The 20326-nt window shown below is 46.3% G+C and overlaps 1 protein-coding gene across 3 annotated transcripts in view; it reads left to right on the top strand.

Moving 5' to 3' along the window:
- The first annotated feature begins 11881 nt into the window (after positions 1 to 11881).
- Positions 11882 to 20326, top strand: part of RAI2 (retinoic acid induced 2) — a 61797-nt gene continuing 53352 nt past the window's right edge. For 2 of the 3 annotated variants that reach the window (XM_081222006.1, XM_081222008.1), the window contains exon 1: positions 12243 to 12592. The gene's annotated coding sequence lies outside the window, so the exon portion shown is untranslated. Of the gene's footprint in view, positions 12001 to 12242; positions 12593 to 20326 lie in introns of those variants that run through there. The other variant, XM_081222007.1, reaches the window with a different exon arrangement.

Genomic DNA, 20326 nt, shown 5'->3' on the forward strand with positions numbered 1-20326 from the left:
AACTATATGACATTTTGGAAAAGGCAAAAACTATGGAGACATTAAAAAAAATCAGTGGTTACCAAGAGGTGGGGATCAGAGGAGAGATGAATATGTGGGGCACAGAGGATTTTTAGGGCAGTGAGAATACTCTGTATATTTATAACGATGGATACATGTCATTATACATTTGTCAAAAATTCATAGAATGCACAACATCAAGAGTGAAATCTAAGGTAAATCATAGGCTTTGGGTGATTGTGATATGTCAATGTAGGTTCTCCAGTTATAACAAATGTACCCCTCTTGTGGGTGATGTTGATAATGGCAGAGGCTATGCATGTGTGAGGGAAGGAGGTATATGGGAAATCTCTGCACCTTCCTCTCAATTTTGTTTTGAACCTAAAACTGCTCTTTAAAAAAGTAAGTCTTGGGATTCACTGGTGGGAGTCCGCCTGCCGATGCAGGGGACGCGGGTTCATGCCCCGGTCCGGGAGGATCCCGTGTGCCGCAGAGCGGCTGAGCCCGTGAGCCATGGCTGCTGAGCCTGCGCGTCCAGAGCCTGTGCTCCGCGACGGGAGAGGCCACAGCAGTGAGATGCCCGCGTACTGCAAAAAAAAAAAAAAAAAAAAGAAAAGAAAAAAGAAAGAAAAAAAAGTAAGTCTTTTCACAGACCTACTAGAGAATGGACTTGAGGATACAGGGAGGGGGAAGGGTAAGCTGTGACGAAGCGAGAGACAGGCATGGACATATATACACTACCAAACGTAAAATAGATAGCTAATGGGAAGCAGCCGCATAGCACAGGGAGATCAGCTCGGTGGTTTGTGACCACCTAGAGGGGTGGGATAGGGAGGGTGGGAGGGAGGGAGATGTAAGAGGGAAGAGATATGGGAACATATGTATATGTATAACTGATTCACTTTGTTATAAAGCAGAAACTAACACACCATTGTAAAGCAATTACACTCCAATAAAGATGTTTTTTTAAAAAGTCTTTTAAAAAATAAATCAATGAAATCTATCATATCAATAAAATAAAGAAGAAAAACCAAATAATATTAATTGATGCAGAAAATACATTTGACAAAATTTAATACTCATTCATGATACAAACTCTCAGCTTTGTTCTTTCTCAAGATCGCTTTGGCTATTTGGGGTCTTTTGTGGTTCCATACAAATTTCAGAATTGTTTATTCCATTTCTGTGGAAAATGCCATTGGAATTTTGATAGGGATTGCATTGACTCTGTAGATCACTTTAGTTAGTATGGACATTTTAACAATATTAATTCTTCCAATCCAAGAACATGGGATATCTTTCCATTTATTTGTGTCTTCTTTAGTTTCTTTTCATCATTGTCTTATAGTTTCCCATATATAGATTGTTCACCTCCTTGGTTAAATTTATTCCTGGGAGTTCCCAGGCGATCCAATGGTTAAGACTCCACATTTTCACTGATGAGGGCCCAGGTTTGGTCCTTGGTCGGGGAACTAAGATCCCACAAGCCTCGTGGCACGGCAAAAAAAAAAAAAAAAAATTATTCCTAAGTATTTTCTTCTTTTTGACTCTATTGTAACTGGGATTGTCTTCTTAATTTCTTTTTCAGATAGTTTGTTGTTAGTGTATGGAAACACAACTGATTTTTATACATTGATTTTTTTTATCTTGCAACTTTATGAATTTATTAATTCTAACAGTTTTTTGGTGTAGTCTGTAGGCTTTCCTGCATATAGGATCATGTTATCTGCAAACAGAGACAATTTAATTTCTTCCTTTTGGATTTGGATGCCTTTTATTTCTTTTTCTTGTCTAATTGTTCTATCTAGGACTTGCAATACTATGTTGAATAGAAATAGTGAGAATAGACACCGTTCTCTTATTCCTAATCTTAGAGGAAAAGCTTTTAGCTTTTCATTGTTGTGTATGATATTAACTGAAACACAGGGGAAAAGCTCCTTGACAGTGGTCTTGGCAGTGATTTTTTTTATATGACATCAAAAGCAAAAGCAATAAAAGCAAAAATAAACAAGCAGGAGTACAGCAAACTAAAAAGCTTCTAGACAGCAAAGGAAACAATCAACATAATGAAAAGGCAACCTGTGGAATGGGAGAAAATATTTGCAAACCTTATATCTGAGGTATATAATATGAGAGGTTAATATCCAAAATATATAAGGATCTCACACAACTCAATAGCAAAAAAAAAAAAAAAAAATCACAACCTGATTTAAAAATGGGCAAAGAATGTGAATAGACATTTTCCCAAGGAAGACATACAGATAGCCAACACATATATGAAAAGATGCTCAACATCACTAATCATCAGAGAAATGCAAATCAAAACCACGAGATATTGCCTCACATCTGTTAAGACAGCTATTATAAAAAATACAGCAGATAACAAATATAGGCAAGGGTGTGGAGAAAAGGGAACCCTTGTGTACTGTTGGTGGGAATGTAAATTGGTGCAGCCATTATGGAGAACAGTATGGAGTTTCCTCAAAAAATTAAAAATAGAACTACCATATGAACTATCACTTCTGGGATTTGCTTGTCACTATTATGACATACATTTATTTTGTATTAAATAAAAGATACACACATAAATAAAATGCAAACATTATGATTTAATTAATAAGTGAGTGAAAGCAATAAACTCACAATTCCCTTAGGTATACAAGTAGAAGGCACACAAATAAAAATGGCCCATCTCCCTAGAATCAGTGAAATATAATTTAAAACAAAATGAGACAAATATTTTGGTGTAGCCTAGTAAGTACTCATAAGGCAAGTGCTCTCAGAGCTCATATTTGGAGTTGTAAGTGGAACATCCTTTTTAAAATCAGTTTGGCAACATGTAAGTGTTTCTGTGTCTGCCTCAGAAATATTACAGCTGTGTATTTATTCTGAGAAATAATTATTAATAGGAAACATTGATATACACAAAGATACTAATTGTAGGGTTCTTTACAACAGCAGAATTTGGAAATAACCTACACTTCCAAAGTAGGGCAAAAGCTAAGTATATGGTGATGAATCCACTTAATAAAATTATTCATTGAACCATTGAAAATGTTTATTTTGATTATGTAATATTATTAGAATGCTATGGGAAATACTTATTAGTTGAAGATATTAAGAGACAAAAGCAGGACTAAAATTATATATAATATTATTTCACTTGAGTAAGTGCTATAAGGAGAAAAAATTGAAGGGAATATACAGATATTGAGAGTGGGTGTGATTGAATGTTTATACTGAAGATAGAATAGCCTTTTACACTTATATTTAATTTTTAATGAATGTTAATGAAAAATCATTTTTAAAAGAATAAATTATATGTATTGTACAGTATTTCTACATTAAACATGAATATTTTCTAAAGCAATAATGTATTTTTTAAAAGGTCGCCTCTATTTGCAAATAAAATGTTCGTTCTTCAAAAAAACAAAAACAACCACTATAAATCTCTAACGAGGACCCATCTAATAGGAGTGAAAGAGATAATCCAGGATGGTGGTAGTCTGCAATTTATGCAAATGCTCTTGTCAAGTTTGGGGGCGGTCTCTGTAAGGCAGGATGTCAGTGAATGAGAAACCAGCTCTATCCAATACAGACAGCAATGTGGACCTGAGACTGATGGGGATGCTGGTGAGTGAGGTTTGGTGGTGGAGCTACATGTCCAATGAAAGTCATGAGAGCTATGCAGAGAAACAGACCCAGAAGCCTAATCCTAGGGCTGGGGCCAATGTGGGGGAGGGTCATGGAGAGGACGACCTGGTGAATGCTGTGACCTGGTGAATGTGGCTGAGCGATGCCTCAGGGGCACTGGGAGGAGTCAGCTTCATCTCAGATCCTCACACTGGTGGTCTGGCTCAGAAATTAGGCAGGAATAATCCTAGGAGTGAAGAGTATTGAGATTCACCTGGAGGGGCCAAGGTAGGCAGGGGCTGATGGAGAGTAATCTCGTGAGAACACTTGGATGTTGACCCGGCAGAGAGGCCACAAATGCAAAGGACAGCGATGAAAACTGCTAGCCATCCTAGCCAGAGAGGTTTTTACTCTTGCTCTTTGCCTCCTTCTATAAAATTGTTCTGTTCGTAAAATTCTGTGATATAAGAAATTTCCCAACTGAAGAAAAAAGAAATGATTGAAGTCCCTTCTGTATTATACATTGATGTCCTGTTCAAAATGAATGACCTTGCAACTCCTTTTACCCTTGAAATTATAGCAACAGAAACCTTGTCAATTCTGTTGGAGAGACTTGCCACTCTTGAATCGGACAAACCTGACAGTCCATCCACACACTGGAGCTGCAGCAGTGTGCAGTGCATTTTGTGGCATAAACCATTTGTGAAATTGATGGCTGTGTTCTCGTTTGTTTATAAGTTGAATGCTAGCTAGGTCAGATAGGGTGTATGTATGGGAGAGCTAGCTAATCACTCCCAACAGCCGATGGTTTGATGGCTGAGAAGGCCCTCAGTTGCTCTTCTTCCAAGAGACAACTGCAGAGATAGAATCTTGTCCTGACCACAGCACCAGGCACAGGGGACTGTGGTTTTCAGTGACTGGGGATATTAAGGGGCCAGTGTTCGTTGTCCCCTTTAACATGAACACTCCTGCCTTGGAGTGTCTCAGCAGTTATTTTTTAGGATTGTTTTGGCTAATATTCTAATTGTCAATGCTCAATTACTCCAGGGTAACTTTGTCGATTTTTCCTTTCTTATTGGGAGATCAGTCTGGCTCATTTGCGAAAGGCTTTTTAAGAAAGGAAAAGGTGAGCGTGACACCTGGAAAGAGAAGAGGAGTTGGCAGGCGTAAAGGTGTGTGTGTGTATGTGTGTAGTTCTCTGAGCATCATTTTCCCCGTCGAAAGGCTGGGCGGTGTGGGACCATCTCTGAGCTAGCCTGTCCTTGGTCCTTTGTGTGCCAGTATTTCAACCACACTCATGTCACAGTTGGCATTGTTATCCCATCCAGCAAACTAAGTTACCTCTCCAAAACCAAATCTGGGTCTGTTTTCCACTTAACCAAAATCCACTCACTGCCTTATTGTTTCATGCCCCTGACTCCAACTCTCTCTCCCAGCTATAATTTTTGTTTCTGGTCCTTTCTTGGTGACGAATACGCATGCTACTCTGTCTCATGCAAACTGGCTTCTCACTTGGCTTGTACAGGGCTCTCCACTGATTTGGACAAACCCTGAAAGCCTCAGGTGATGATCACCTGGCTTCAACCCCCAAACTCACTCAGTCCACATCCTCCCTCCACATGGAAAAAGAAAGTGCATTTGACAGTTGTAAGACTTGTACAAGATGGGGAATATTGACGCTCCTTAGTAATAGGACCAAAGCACTTACTGAGTGAGGGGAGATAACCATGGATTTAACCGTTACTTTTTTTTAGATTTATTTTTAATGTATTTATTTTTACTGAAGTATACTTGATTTACAATGTTTCAGGTGTACAGCAAAGTGATTCAGTTATACATATAACTATATTATATACACATAATATAACTATATATATATATATTCTTTTCCAGATTCTTTTCTGTTGTAGGTTGTTACAAGATATTGAATATAGTTCCCTGTGCTATACAGTAGGTCCTTGTTGTTTATTTTATACTTAGTAGGGTGTGTCTGTTAATCCCAAACTCCTAATTTATCCCTCCCCACCTTTCCCCTTTGGTAACTTTAAGTTTGCTTTCTGTGTCCATGAGTCTATTTCTGTTTTGTAAATAAGCTCCTTTGTATCATTTTTTAGATTCCACATATAAGTGATATCATATGGTATTTGTCTTTCTCTTTCTGACTTACTTCACTTAGTATGATAATCTCTAGGTCCATCCATGCTGCTGCACATGGCGTTATTTCATTCTTTTTTATGACTGAGTAATATTCCATTGTATATATATGTACCACATCTTCTTTATCCATTCCTCTGTCAATGGACATTTAGGTTGCTTCCATGTCTTTAACAGTTACTTATCGAAGTCCTCCTACATAAAGAGAACTAAAGTAGGTTCTGTGGGAGATGTAAGCCATGGGTCCTCCCTTGATATTGACAGTCAAGTCAGAAAGACAAGACATAAGGGTGATGGCAGCTACTGCTTGTACAAGGGATCCAAGTCCAAAGAGAGAACCTTGCTGGCTCAAAGCCACTCAGAGCAGTGAGAGGACAGGAGATAGAAACAAATCCTCCTGACCCTGGGCGCAGGACTCTTAGCGCTCTGTCAGAGTCAGGAGAGTGCCTCCAAGGTGCTGCTAGTGTGAAAGCCACCACATGCACAGTGGGCTTCCAAATTCAGCAGAGCCACGTACTTCAACCACGTTCTAGTTCAGATCATTTTCTGCACTTGTCTTCAGTCAAATTAAAATATCAGTTACTGACCTGCTTCCTCCCTCCACTTATTTTTGTTAGATCTCTTGATTTCAGAACAGCCCTTACCCCTTATCTGGGACTCAAGCAAAACAAAACAAAACAAAAACAATCCTGTAATCCTGCATGTACGTCCTAGGACGCTTTCAGTTGCAAGCAGTAGAGACCTGACTCGAAGAAGAAGCTTTGAAGCAGTGTAATGATTTACGTAATAGGAAGTGCGAGTTCAGGTGGCTCCAGAGGTGGCTGGTTGTTCTAGCAATTCAATATCATCCTCACGGTTCCAGGTTCTTTCTCTGTTTCTGTTGTGCTGCCTTGAGCATCAGCTTCCTCCTAGCATCGTAGTGACCATCCATCCTGGTTTGCTGGGAAAACCCAGTTTATGCCTTTTGCCCTGACATAATTAGTAACAGCAACCCCTTTCATCCTCAGTAGTGTCCCTGTTTAGATGATCAATTATATGGTCACCTGCATCGTGTTCTTGTTGCCAGTTGCAACTATGGTTACATTGTCTTCACGTCCATTGGGAGAGGGTGGTATTCTCTCCTGGAACGGTAAGAACTTACCCATAAAGCCCCCAGCAAATCTCTCCTCTCATCTGTTTGGTCCAAGTTATAGCAGGAGGGATGCAATTAGCCTCAGATCAAACAGACCCCACCCTAAAGTTAGGGTCAAATTTAAGGTACATGATTTCATAGGAGAGGGATGGATACCTGAACAGCATTACGTGTCTATTAGGAAGGAGGAATGGAGAATGCAGAATGGAGCAGCCACAAGCAATGCCCTTTATAATAAGCCTCCTTCTTAACAATTTACCCAAATCCTCTGAAATCAAATGTCCTCCCGATTGAGACTAGACAGAGCTACAACTGGACTATGAGAGACTTCATTGCCTGGCAGGGACGGTACCTCATTACTCTGTGTGTTGTAGCATGTAGCTTATTACTGTAAAGTAATAGCTGTTTGAGATATGTTTGTCGATTGCCTAACTGAAGGACCACTCACAAACCCTTTGATTCACCCTTTGCTAAAATTATCAAAGATCTCACATGGACTCTACTATGGTCTTTGGATAAAATCAGGGCATAAGAAATTTCATATGAAATCTCTGAATGAAGAATACTGAAGCCCCCACGCCAACCACATTAGAAGTCTCTGTTCTATCAAAATAGTCAAAACCTTTCCCTTACCCTGTGGCTCTGTATGTATATTCCTTAGGTTAACATGTCTTTGCAGCTGGACTGTCTCTCTCAATGCTCTGCATCCTCTTTCCCGGAGCCTGGGTTGGATTTCAATCCTCTTTGATTTAATTACCCCTTGCATTTTTTACCAGTATTTGTCCCTTTTGCATTGTGACTATGTTTTCAAATGCCTGCCTCATTCAATCACTTAATCATCCAGTAAATATTCTTGACCACAAAAAAATGTTTAAAGAGTTTCAATTTTAAATACATTATTCAACTTCAGTAAAATATAGGCCCCTTAAGAATTTCTTTTAAGCAGTGGACCCTTTCCCCCAGTCACATTCATACCCATGAGCATTAACTGACCTCAACAACTTCATGGCTTCCAGGAAATCCTACAGAAATCCTCAACAGTGTTCATGCAGATCAGATCAAATCACGTTGGCACGGCCCAGGGTGATGGGCTCAGCCATCAACTCAAGTCACATGTGTCTTCTGCGGAGCTCATCAACACCCACTGCTTCGACCAACACCCAGAGCCCAGTAACTCCCAAATCTAGGTCTGCAGCTTAGATTTTGAACTCCAGAATCTAGGCAAATGCCTATTGGACTTCTCTATGTGGCTACCCAACAAGTACTTCCAACTCAAGATGTCCTAACCAGAGCTCCCTGGAGCGCACACGGACGGTGCTCCACCCCCCTCCCTGGGATGCTACCATTTTAACGTGCTCCACAGACGTCCAGCTGCCAGTATCTTCTCCCTGTACCTGAGAAGGACCAGCCTATGCTGGGTGGCAGGTCAAAAGTGCCAGAAACTCAGCACCCCCTGGGCCCTTAACCAGCTTCCTCACCTCTTGATGGAACAATTCTGAAGTGAGTGTTTTTCGTCGTGTCCAAGAGTTTGCCTGTGGGATTAGGCTCCAGCTGCCCATGGTAGAAATTGGCCTTGATAATATCCCCGCTATTGGCTGCCGCCCCTCTCCCTCCCTTCTCTACTCCCCTACCAGTGTTTCCTTCACTTTCACATTCAGGATCCGCTTCTGGGGGACCCTACAGCATTTGTCATCTCCAGCCCCAAATCTGCTTCTCTTCCTAAGGACCTCTGTCTCAGTGATCACACCCTCACCCACTCTGTCACCCAGTTCAGAAAGTCAGGCGTGAGTTACTCCAACTCCTGTTTCCTCCAGCGCTAAGTCCTGTTGATTCTGTATCCTGAGTATCACTTGACTCAGGTTCTGATCCTTCGTCTCTGCCGGCACTGCTTTGACTCAAACTCCCATCATTGCCCCAGTCTCTCTCATCTGGTCTCCCTGCTGCCAATCTCACCCCCCTCCATTCAGCCCTTCACACCCAACACCAGAGTGATCATTCCTCAACCCAGATCTTTCCTGGTCACTCCCTTGCTTAAAGTCCTTCAGTGGCTCCCCATTGACTACAAGAAAAAGCTCCTTTACAGGACAGACCAGGGACCTCCACTGACCCCTAGCTTCCTCCACCCCTCTTTGCTGCTGTTCTTCACAGCCCCTAATCCAGCCTCACAGAGTATCTGCAGCCTCCAGAACGTGCTTTGCATCCAGCTTTGGTGCCTGCTGTTCACTTGTAATGACTCTTTCTTACTTTGAAAAACCCCCATTCATCTCTCACTGCCCTGCTCTTATCACCGTCTCTGTGCCATCTTTTCTGACGGCCCTGCTCCATGCCACTCCCTGTGCCTTCCCACACAGTGATGGGCCCACTCCTTCGGGGTTCGCCTAGCCCGTTTCATAGCTCCTCATGTACATATAGTGTCACCCTGTATTATTAATAGTTTATTTACTGGCCTATGAGCTCCTTGAGGTCAGCAACATATGTTGACCATCTCTCTCACCGCAGTCCTTAGCTCAGTGACTGGCATACAGCAGATGCTTCATAGATGTTTATTGGACACAGGAATGAATCACTCGTCTGGCAAGTATGTGAAAACTAGATTATTAATAGATGCTGTATTAGAGAAGCAGGAGACAGATCAAGAATCAGATCTGAAATGGGAACTTTCCTGAGTCCTTATTTAAAATCACCAAATATTTGAATTATCTCAAAAATCACCCTGATCAACCCGGAAAGATTGTTTGGGTTCTTTCCTGCTGTTTGGGCATGTCCTTTCCTCCCTCCATTTTCTGTATGAATGCAGTTCTTCCATATTAATGTCCTATTTCTGTCCCCAAACATCTCCTCCCCCCAATCCAGACCCTCCCTATGGACTCCTCCTTTTCCCTTCTCTCTGCAAGGGCAGCCACAGTGAAAATACAGAGGGGTGCCACTGCACATTTCTCTGGAAATGGGGGCCATGATGCCTGTTTATTATGCATTAATCTGAATCAATATAGTCCTTCCTGAAAACACAAGCACCTCAAAGGGCAGCAAATATGAATCACAACTGCCAGTGAGGATCAAACATTAACCCAGGGCTGTGATGAGGCCAACAAAAGAAATAGGCTAGTAATTGCCTTCCAGGATATCAGTCCCTACCTTATACACACATACCCCCTCAACACACACAAAACCTTTATGGATCTTTCATCCATGAACTAGCCCGATTATAACTGCCCAGCTGTGTCTTTAGTTGTATTCAGGCTAGGTCCTGGCAACCGAGACCTCACATACCTGACCCAAAGACTCAGTTCTGAGATCTGTAGAGGAAGTCTTTGGTTTCTGAAATGGTTGAAGATGAATTCACAGACAGATATTTCCACAGATATCATTAATGACTTGGAGCTGACTTAAAACTCCCAGAGCCTGACTGAAACAAATAGGAACTGGTACTTTTTGTTGATATTCATTTCTATCAATTCTTAAACTTGCATTGTGTGTCCTTCTGCCCTTAAGTCGACTGGGTACTCCTTAGTTCAACTCTTTTTGTTCAAAAGAGGAAATTCAGTATCAAGGAATGGTACCACCAGGGCTGACTTCTCCCTTAGGATCAGTAGGCTCGGTGCCTGAGGCCCAGAATACTTTTCAGCGCCTCAGGGAAATGTTTTCATTTCTTTTAAAATCAGAAGAAAATATGATCTTTTAGGTCGAAGGAGTTGTTTTAATATATAATATTAATTCATTCGTCTTCACACCAATGCAGTCGTAAAATGTAATTTTTACTATTTTTTCTATGGAGGAAAGAGTCCACAAAGGCAAAGGGCCCACGAAAGGTCTAACGTGGTCCTGGTTTCTACTACATTATGCTTGCAACACGACAGGGTTAGAGTAGAACCTTTCAAACACAAGTTCAGGTTCCCATACTAATCATGAACTTGCCAGACTGCTCTCTATGTACTGGACCCTCTGGCCACCCCAAATTCTACAAGAGGGAAGTCATAGCCACTACTCATGTGAGCGTTGAAACTCAAGGAGGTTTGAACACGCAAAGGACAGCTAGATTCAGACTGCTCTCAGCTCTGATTCAAATAGTTTCTTCTCTGCCCTTCTCTCTCAAATATCGGCATCCTGTTTTGATTACCAGAAAAAAAAATCTTTTCACCTTTCGGGATTAATTAAACCAATGGAGTTGCTTCCTTGGCCCTCTTAAAACATTTATAGGATTTAGGTGTTTTCACTTTGTTTTTAAATGATCAATACTACTACTGACACCTGTGATTTATTTACTGGTTAGCGATCACATAGTCATCATCTCTGTAACGCCAGTTCTTAGCCCAGTGTCTGGCAAACACTAGGTGCTTAATAAATGTTACATTAACAGATGAATCACCTTTCAGGCAAGTATGCGGAAATGAGATTATGTCTGTAGGCTAATTTTGTCTTTAATAATCTCACACCTTGTGAGAAGGATCTCCGACCTGTATCACAATTGGCATTTTAGGAGGTGGTCGCTGGGCCCTCACCACCTCTCCCGCCTCCATCCACCAGCCACTTCCTCCCTCCTGGGCTACGTTCTCTCTCCTCTGCATCCTGGGGTCTGAAATGGTCCCCAGCCCTCCGGGAGGCAACAGGGTCCCCGCTCCGCCGGCTCTCCCCGGCGTCGGCCCCGCCCCCCGCGCCCCGGCACCCCTTCCTCCCGCCACCCCGCGCCTCCGACAGCCACGCCCTCCCCGTGGGCGAGATCACCTGTCCCTCCTCCGCCGCCGCCTCCTCGGGTACCCTTTCGCCCCCCTCCTGCTCCCCCTCCTCCGCCACCTCCCCCAAGCCCTCCCCTTCCCCGCCTCCTCCCACCCCTCGGTGTATATAGTAAAGGCCGGGCGCCGCACGCAGACACACTCGTCTGGACACAGGCGCACACACGCTCACGCACGACCGGCAGCAGCGGCGGCGACAGCAGCTCGGTGACAGCAGCTCGGTGACAGCGGCGACGGCAGCTCCCACCGCTGCGCACCCTCTTCAGGCGGCCGGCGGCGAGGCCAGACCGGAGAGTTCCCGCACCCGCGACCACCCCTTGGCTTCCTGGAGGCGGCGGCCGCGATTGCAAGGTAGCGGCCGCGACCCCCCCGTGCGGGCCGGGGTACCCCCCCCGTGCCCTCCCCGCGCGGACCTGCCACTGGGACGCAGGGGGCGCGCCGGGCTGGGCGCGCCTGGCGGGGCCCGGCGCCCGGGGAGGGGCCTGCTCCCGGAGGCAGGACGGCGCCCGGAGGCCGGGGCCAGCGGGGAGGGCCGGGCGGGGGCGGGGACGCGAGCCGAGGCCGCCACCCGCGCGGCGTCCCCGGGCCCCGCTCCTGCTCCCGGCGCCGCGCACTGGCCGGCGGGGCCGGGGCCGGCCGGGGAGGCGGCGCCGGGCGGCGGGGCGGGGGCCCCGAAGTGGGTTTCGGGCCGCCACCGGCGCTGGCACCGGGCGCAGAGGGCGGCGCGCGGCGGACTCCGCGCCCGGGCATCGCACCGGGCCGCCTTCGGCTCTGCCGCTCTGCCCCGGCCCGGAAAACCCGGCGCCTTCCAGGCCCTTCGAAAGATGGATTCTGTTGACGTATCTGGCGGCCCTGGCGAGCCGGGTGGAAAGTTGGGTTTTGCCAGATCTCACTGGGCTCGTCTTTGTGACGCTCGGCCAGCCCCGCATCCTCCCGGAGCTGGGTGAGTGTGCGTCGGCGCCCCGCGAGCCTTCGTGCCCCCCAATGCCCGGACCCGGGGTGGCCGCACCAGCTCGGGCTTTCTGCCATGTTAGGCACCGAGCAGCCTTCTCGCTGCATTTTTGCGTGCGTTTCAGCGGTGCCTTTTGCTGCGGAGGGAGTTCTTGCCTTCCTCCGCGTTGGCTTTTTCGGGGTTGGGGTTATGCTCTGTGTGTTTGCTTGTTTGCCGTTTAAAGCCCGACTATTGTTCAGGATAAGCTCCGCCTGGGTGGGGAAATGGCATCCCACCACAGTTGCCGGCGAGGGGGTAGAAATGTTGCCAAACAGCTGCTGCTTTGTTTTCCCCTGTCAGAAGTCCCTGGAGTAGGTTTGGGGCACGACGGATGGATGCAGAGAGGGATGGGGCACGGAAGAGGAAGGTGGCTGTGGAGGAGCGAATTGTCACCCACCCCAAGGCACGCAGTCAGCTTCCCTCTCTGCCTGCCAAACTTTTATGAATATTCCTTTTGTGATGGGGGGAAGCTTAATGAATTCAGCCCAGTTTTCCGGGGAAAAGCAACCCGGCTTTAACAATGGTGTGAGAACTTAATCAATGAGAAAAGCAGGGGGAGGCGGAGGAGACGCTGACACCGTATCGGGGATGTGGCTGCTTCTTACAGAGTCAGGTAGGGGAGAGGTGGGCAGGGCAGGGCGCAGCGCCTGCGTGGCCGCGTTGCCGGAACTGTCAGCAGCTTTTACCTGTGCCCGCTGGAGCCACCCACCGTCGTTACCCACCTCACGGTCTACCCAGAACTCGGCGACGGGGCTTGAGGGGCCGCTCGCGGCAGTGCGGGGGCGGCCCCCCTCATCTGGCGTTTTTAAGGATGTGTAAATATTTTGCTGAGGATAAGTGACATCAACAGAATGATATTCCGCAGAGCCCGGGTGTGCAGCGATGATAAATAGATACGGCCAAACAAAGTTTTGATAACCGCGGATTCTCAGGCTGGCTCTGTTTCATTTGGGTCTTTGTTTTTGTTGGTTTAGCATTATCTCTCATCCTCTAGTGTGATCCCTTTATTTAGCTGATTCTTGGAAGCTGCTCTTTAGAACAGAGAGAAAAGCAGCCAGCAGAGAGAAAACAATTCTTAGCCTTGCATGCATCGGGCAAGGTTTTGTGTGCTTTTCCCAAGGAATCTCCCACCGTTTTCTAGACGTCTCTCTTCCTCCTTTTGCGTCATCAGAATCGTTTGTTGATTGACCAAGAGACTTTTGATAACTTTGAAAATGCGTTGTGATATGCCTTTGTTCCAGTAGAGGGGTGGCAGCGTGGGAGGAGGGCAGTGGGGCGGCTAGTGAATGGGAGCCGCTCACCCGAGCAGCATTATGCCCCTACCCACTGTTGTCCTCAGTGTTTTCTTCTCAAAGGGGAACACAGGGAGCTGTGCTACTTTCTGAAGGCGGGGTGGCTGGAAGGCTATAAGCCCGGTGACATCTCGATTTCTCTGCCCCTTGGAAGCCCAGAGAAGCCAGCTACCCCCCACCCCCCACACAATATCCTGTGAATGGGCGCTTCTGCCTCATCCTGACAGATGCCCACTAGAGACGTTGACAAGGTGGTCGGGCACCACGAGCCAAGTCAGACTGGATCTTGGGGTACTGGCTGCTTTGGCACCAGCCCATGGTGCCATTCAGCCAGCCAGGGAGGTCCTTTATCATGCAAAGAAGCCCAGACCTCCAGAGGTGAGTTTTGGCCCAGGAAAATCTGCCCATCTCAGGAACAAATGAGAAAACAGCTTTCCAGGTGATGCCAGTTGCCAATATGAGAACTTAGTTGATGGGCATTTGGTCAAGAACTGTAAAATAAATGAAAAGTCTTGTAGCCAGAAAGCAGAGCCACCAAGACAGGACCCCTGAAATGGAGGGGGAAAAAAAAGAAAGAAAGAAAGAAAGAAAGAAAAAGGCTGGAAGGTGTGTGACGAGGTGTTGCTGGAAGTGCTGTAGCACCAGAAGACCAATATAGCCCTAGCTATAATGACCTGAAAACTAGATAGGACTGGTCTCCCCAGAACCATTTGACCCAGAATGGAGGTATTCTGTATGTGGAGACATCCACACACAGTGTGCTCTGAATCTCCAGTAAGAAAATAGCAAGTGTCTATTCGCTGGCTCCTTCTGTAACCTTAGATTCAGGGAAGGAGGGTAGTGGAGGGAAATAAGTCGAGAAGGAAATTAACATTTGTTGTTGCCCTCTGTCTGCCAGACACTTTACATGTGGGAAACCATGATGTAACAGAGGCATTATTTTACAGATAAGGAATCTGAGGCTCAGAGAAATTTCCAGTTGAGTGTCTAATTCCAGACTTCGGTGGTTATGACTTAAAGGGGCAACATGTTCCTCTACCCTTCCCCCAAGTCTCTTATTTATGTGCCAAGTAGATAGACCCCAAATAGTCCTTAACTATTTCAGATGGAAAGACTGTGCCTTTTCATCTTGGAATTCCCAACACCCAACCGTTGCTTAATGAATGAGAGTTGAGTGACTAAATGATGGAACTGATGGAGTGAATGGTGGTGGGAGGGAGCTGTAAGTTATTATCAAGGGAGACCAGCAGGGAGAAATGTAGAGATTTGTGTTTGGTTGGGGTCTCGGAGCGCCTGGTGTCCTGCTGCAGTTCTAGCCCTGGGTAGTTCCAAGCCGACGAGCCCACGTGAGATGAGCAGTAGCATTCCCATCTTATACACGAGGAAACTGAGGATGAGACAGATTAAGTAATGAGCCTGAGGTCCGTGGTGGGCCCAGAGGGTAGGTAAGGTATTTCTGACTCTTAACCGTCTCAAATAAGTAAACTCTAAATAAAAATAAGGTGTGTTCCTGCTCTGCAACTGCACCATCGAAGCAAGTCTTTTAGCCCCCTTCCAACCAGATGGTGGCCTTTAACCCCCTAGAAGTTCTGGGGCCACTGGGAGAGCCAGGATTTGAATCCACATATGAGGTGTTGCTGACTCTGCTGCCTCCATGATCAGGACGTGAGGGGGACCTCAGAGGATGAGGCTCTTGAGGAAGGGGAAAGATGGCTAATTGCACTCCCCCGTGCACAGAAGCTTGTGTGGGACCCTGAATTAAGCTTGATTTGGGGATCAGGGTGACATCCTTGCTGTAGAGTTGGCAGCGCTTGTCTTTGGAGAATGTCTCCGATTGCCACTTCTCCCTCCCACCTGACCGTCTGCCCAGATGCCCATCATCTCATTCTTACCAGACCCAAGGCGTCTCCTTTGTGGCTCACAATTTCTGATGAGCCTTTCAAGGCTACCGCTCTCCTGTGTTCTGATGGCAGCTGCTGAGGAGGTGATTTGGGTGGCCACGTTAGTACTTCTGGATTTCGCACATGACCCTCCTTCTCTCTCCAGCCAAGAACACTCATAGGGGCACACATGCACGCGCAGACACAGGCGCACGTAATTTGATCATGTTTCTGTATCTGCTTCACCAAATTAGATTGCAAACCCAGAATTGTTATTGAAAGAACATACGTGACTTTGGTGATCTTCTCTCCCAGCCCCTGCCTTAAACAGATCCGAAGAGCTAAGATACAGGCTGCTCAAGCAGCAGATGCCTTAAGTAATGATTATACTCGCTGGCCTTGCCACCTCTGTGAGGGCAGCCCGCAGCCCCCCACCATGTCGACATGGGCCCTGGGCCTTTCGTAAGAGCCCGTTTTAATCTCCACTTAGAGGTAGGGCTGGGCTCCTAGAACATCCCAATCCTTGCAGTTCCCATTTCTGCTGTAATTCTTATCACCCATGCTGTTCTCACACGTCACTGTTCTTCCCACAGCTTTTTTGGTCTTTCAGCCCAGCACTGTCTAATAGAACTTTCTATGATGATGGAAATATTCTATACCTGCACCATCCCATATAGTAGCCACTAGTCACATGTGGCTTTTCAGCAGGTGAAAGGTGCCTAGTCCAAAGCAGGGTATGCTATGACGATAATGTATGCACAGGATTTCTAAGACTTAGTACAAAGAAAGAATGCAAAATAGCTCACTAATAATTTTTATATTGATTACATGTTAAAATGATAATATTTTGAATATATTTGTTAAATAAGCTAGTGTTGAAATTAATGTCACGTGTTCCTTTTAATCTTTTTAGTGTGCCCACTAGAAACTTGAAAATTACACACGTATTTCTATTAGGCAGCTCTGCTCTGCCAGCCTGTGTCTTCAGCCTCATAGCACCTCCAGAAGTTTTGGGGGGCATAAACGCCCTCCATCCCCATGGCAGGTGGGAGGCATGGGCCTGACTCAAGAGCCACAACAGTCTGGCATCAGGCAACGTTGATTATTAGTAGCTAAGGTGCCATTTTTGGGGGGTCCCCATCAAGCCTGCCCATGAGCATGTTTGCTCAGTCACCTTCCATGAGGAATGTGGGCTCCTGAAACTGAATGGAGATGACAGCAAGACAGGGGTGGGGTGGGCAGGGCTGGCCGTCCTTTCCTCCACCCCAGCCCACCCCACCCCAGGCCAGTGTCCTTGCCCACTGGAGAGCTGTCTCCCTCCTGAGCCACTGATTTCCTTGACACCTGCTCTAATAATATCCTTCCCGGGGATGTGTGTTTGGAGAATAGTGTCCCAAGTAGACATCCTTGTGCTGAGAGTGGGTTATTTGGGTCTGGGGCCAGTCTTAAAGAAGAGAAAGGAAAAGAGGGGGATGCACATAGTCATTTCCTGACAGCTTGATGAAAACAAGAGCAAGGGAATAAATGCAGTTTCTGCAAGAGAGAGACAGGATGAACACCAGGAAGGCCAGTTTTATACACATGTGGTGCCATCGATGAGGAGCCCTGTGCAAGGGGCAGCTCAGGAGGGTGGGGGAAGGCTCACAGCAGGCACTGTGGTCTTCCTGGGCCCTACCCTGGGCCCTACCCTGGGCCCTGGGCATGGCCCAAGGAAACAGAAAGAGCTGGAATAATGAACTTGGAGCTTCGGTGATTTATAGGTCAGGCGCCTGTGGCTCTGGCTCCTGAGGGGGCTGCCCCCACAGGGGACCCTTGGCTGACCTCCTTGATCTCCTCGGAAGGAGCTGGTTTTGTTTCCCATGGCAGAAGCAGACTGTTTACTGGAGCACAGGAAGAATCCGACATTCTGGCGAAAAATAATTCATTAACAGCCAGGGTATTACCAGTTCCCTGGAAAAGCTCCTCCAGCTGCACTGTAGCAACTGTTCTTTCTCAGCAGCGGAATTGGGCCTCACTGGCAGCCAAGGCTGGGTATGCTTTGGCGTTTTTGTCATTGCTGTTATTTTTGCCTTTGTGTGTATGCCCACTTTGGCCTTACAATTCAGGGGAAGGAACGGTGGCCCGGAAGGGTCGAAATGCTATAGCTGTCAGCCATTCTTTCCTCCACGGTTTTAGCCTGGAAGCTCTAGGCCAACTCTAGGAACACGCTTTTTTTCCTGCCCGAAGCCCATCCTCATCCTGGGGACACCGCACAGCCACACAGAATGTTCTAGCACTAAAGGAATTTTAGAGAATCTCAGCACCTGCTCTTAAGACTTTATGGAAACAATTGGCTGAAGGACTCCCACACCCACCTCACACACACACACATGCACACACACGCGCGCACACACACACACACAGTGGGGCCACAAAGTATGTGATTCATCATCCCAGTTTTGAGGGTATTTGGAAAGCCAGGCAGGCATAACCAACAGAATGGGCTGCATGTTTTGTTCACTAAAGAATGATTGAATCTATAGTAAATAAAATAGAATGATTCAGAAAGCTTTTTATGCTCTGGAAAAATCTGCGTAAAAAAAGGGGGGCTTTGTCTGCTTGTTTGCTTTTTAATGGCTCATGCTCAGAAATGTGTACCCAGCTAGCAAGAAATGGGAAAGAATGGCATTTCCTTGGTTTAGTTTTTTAAAACACTAATTGCAGGTTAAGTAAGATGCAGTGTATTGATTTTGGTTTTGTATGGAATGTAACTAGGTAATCATTTTATTTTATGAGATATTAATTTCTATCCATTTAGACTGATGAAATATGCATTTAAAATGCACCCTGCCTAACTCCACCATCATCACAGTATTTCTTTAATGTTCCCAGATTCAGATTGAGAACCTGTTTCATTTATTTGGAAAGGAGTAAATATGTCCTTAGTAAACATATATGTAAGCCAACCTTAGATTTCAAGGAAAATGGGATTTTTCTCCTTTGATGAGTGCCGAAGATACAAATATTGAAGGCCAAGCGTATTTGCCTTTATCTAGAGCACAGTTTCTCCACCTTGGCCCTGTTGACATTTTAGGCCAGGTCACTCTGCCGTGGGGCTGCCGTGTGCACTGTAGGCTGTTTAGCAGCATCCCTGGCCTCCACCCACCGGATGCCAGAAGTGTTGCCCCCCTCCCCACCCCAGTTGTGGCAGCCAAAAATGTCTCCAGATCTTGCCAAATGTCCCCTCTGGGGCAAAATGGATCCTGGTTGAGAACCACTGGTCTAGACCAAGGTTTAATAGGTAATTTGTGGCTTTTGGAAATTTTCAGTTTGAAATAATAAAAGACACAATTTCCCCCTCTGACTTATATGTACAATTCATGGGGGTGATTAATTAACAGTTGGAAGTGGGTCATGTGCCTGATTTAATTTTAAAGTGGGTGGAAGGGTCTATAAGATTGTATAAGAGATTATACAGAGATTTTTTTTTTTTTTTTTTTTTTTTTTTTGCGGTACACGGGCCTCTCACTGTTGCAGCCTCTCCCACTGCGGAGCACAGGCTCCGGATGCGCAGGCTCAGTGGCCATGGCTCACGGGCCCAGCCGCTCCGCGGCACGTGGGATCTTCCCGGACCGGGGCACGAACCCATGTCCCCTGCATCGGCTGGCCGACTCTCAACCACTGCGCCACCAGGGAAGCCCCAGAGATTCTTTTTTTAAGTCAGGTGATCAAATAAGTCATAGGTAATTGGGGGGCACACTGTGACAACTAACAGCTTCTCTGTTTCTTCCCGATTTCTTTTTCATATACACCTGATTCCAGGCATGCTTTCAAAGCCACCAGGCATCTTCCTCTACCCCACCCCCTTCCCACTGTCATTTCTCCTGTAGCATCTTAAGCCTGAGCCAATTAATTTAGCCCTTTAGTGTACTTGGGAGAGCTCTGCTCATAACACTGTAATAGACTCATTTCAGATCGTAGCAGCGCTTTACCCACCACTCATTTCTGTGTTTTCCAGTACTGTTGAGAGAGAAAGTCAATGGTGAGGAGATGGAGCATTTTTCAAAATTATTGGACATTCAAATTCAGGTGGGCCTCACCACCCCTCCCGGTTTTTCCCCCTCTTACACACATTTATTTCCCTGCAGCAGTTCTGCTTGGGAAAGAGAACGGCAGCAGGGCTCCTCCAGCCAGCTCGGTCCTGGTAATGCCTGCAGTCAACAGTAACAGATGGAATGCTGCCGCTGGATGAGCCCTCGGCCATCTTCTTACTGCTGGTCCCTGGAAAGGCTAGAAGGGGGGTGGTCATGCCTTCATGGGGAAGGTGTCATGGGGTTGAACCATTCCCTGCCCATCCATGGAAATGGGATGGGCGCTTGGGGGACAGAGAGAGAACAGAGAGGTGGATTGCTCGTTCCACAGGACAGTGTCCCAGGACCAACCCTGCCCTGACAGTCTTTGGAGAGGGATGGGTGTCTGCGGGTGCTCAAGGGTATGGCCAGGTGCTCATTGCAGGCATCACTGGGGGCCACTTC

Source organism: Mesoplodon bidens (genome assembly GCF_964165515.1).
Source record: "Mesoplodon bidens genome assembly, chromosome: X".
NCBI classification, from domain to species: Eukaryota; Metazoa; Chordata; class Mammalia; order Artiodactyla; family Ziphiidae; genus Mesoplodon; species Mesoplodon bidens.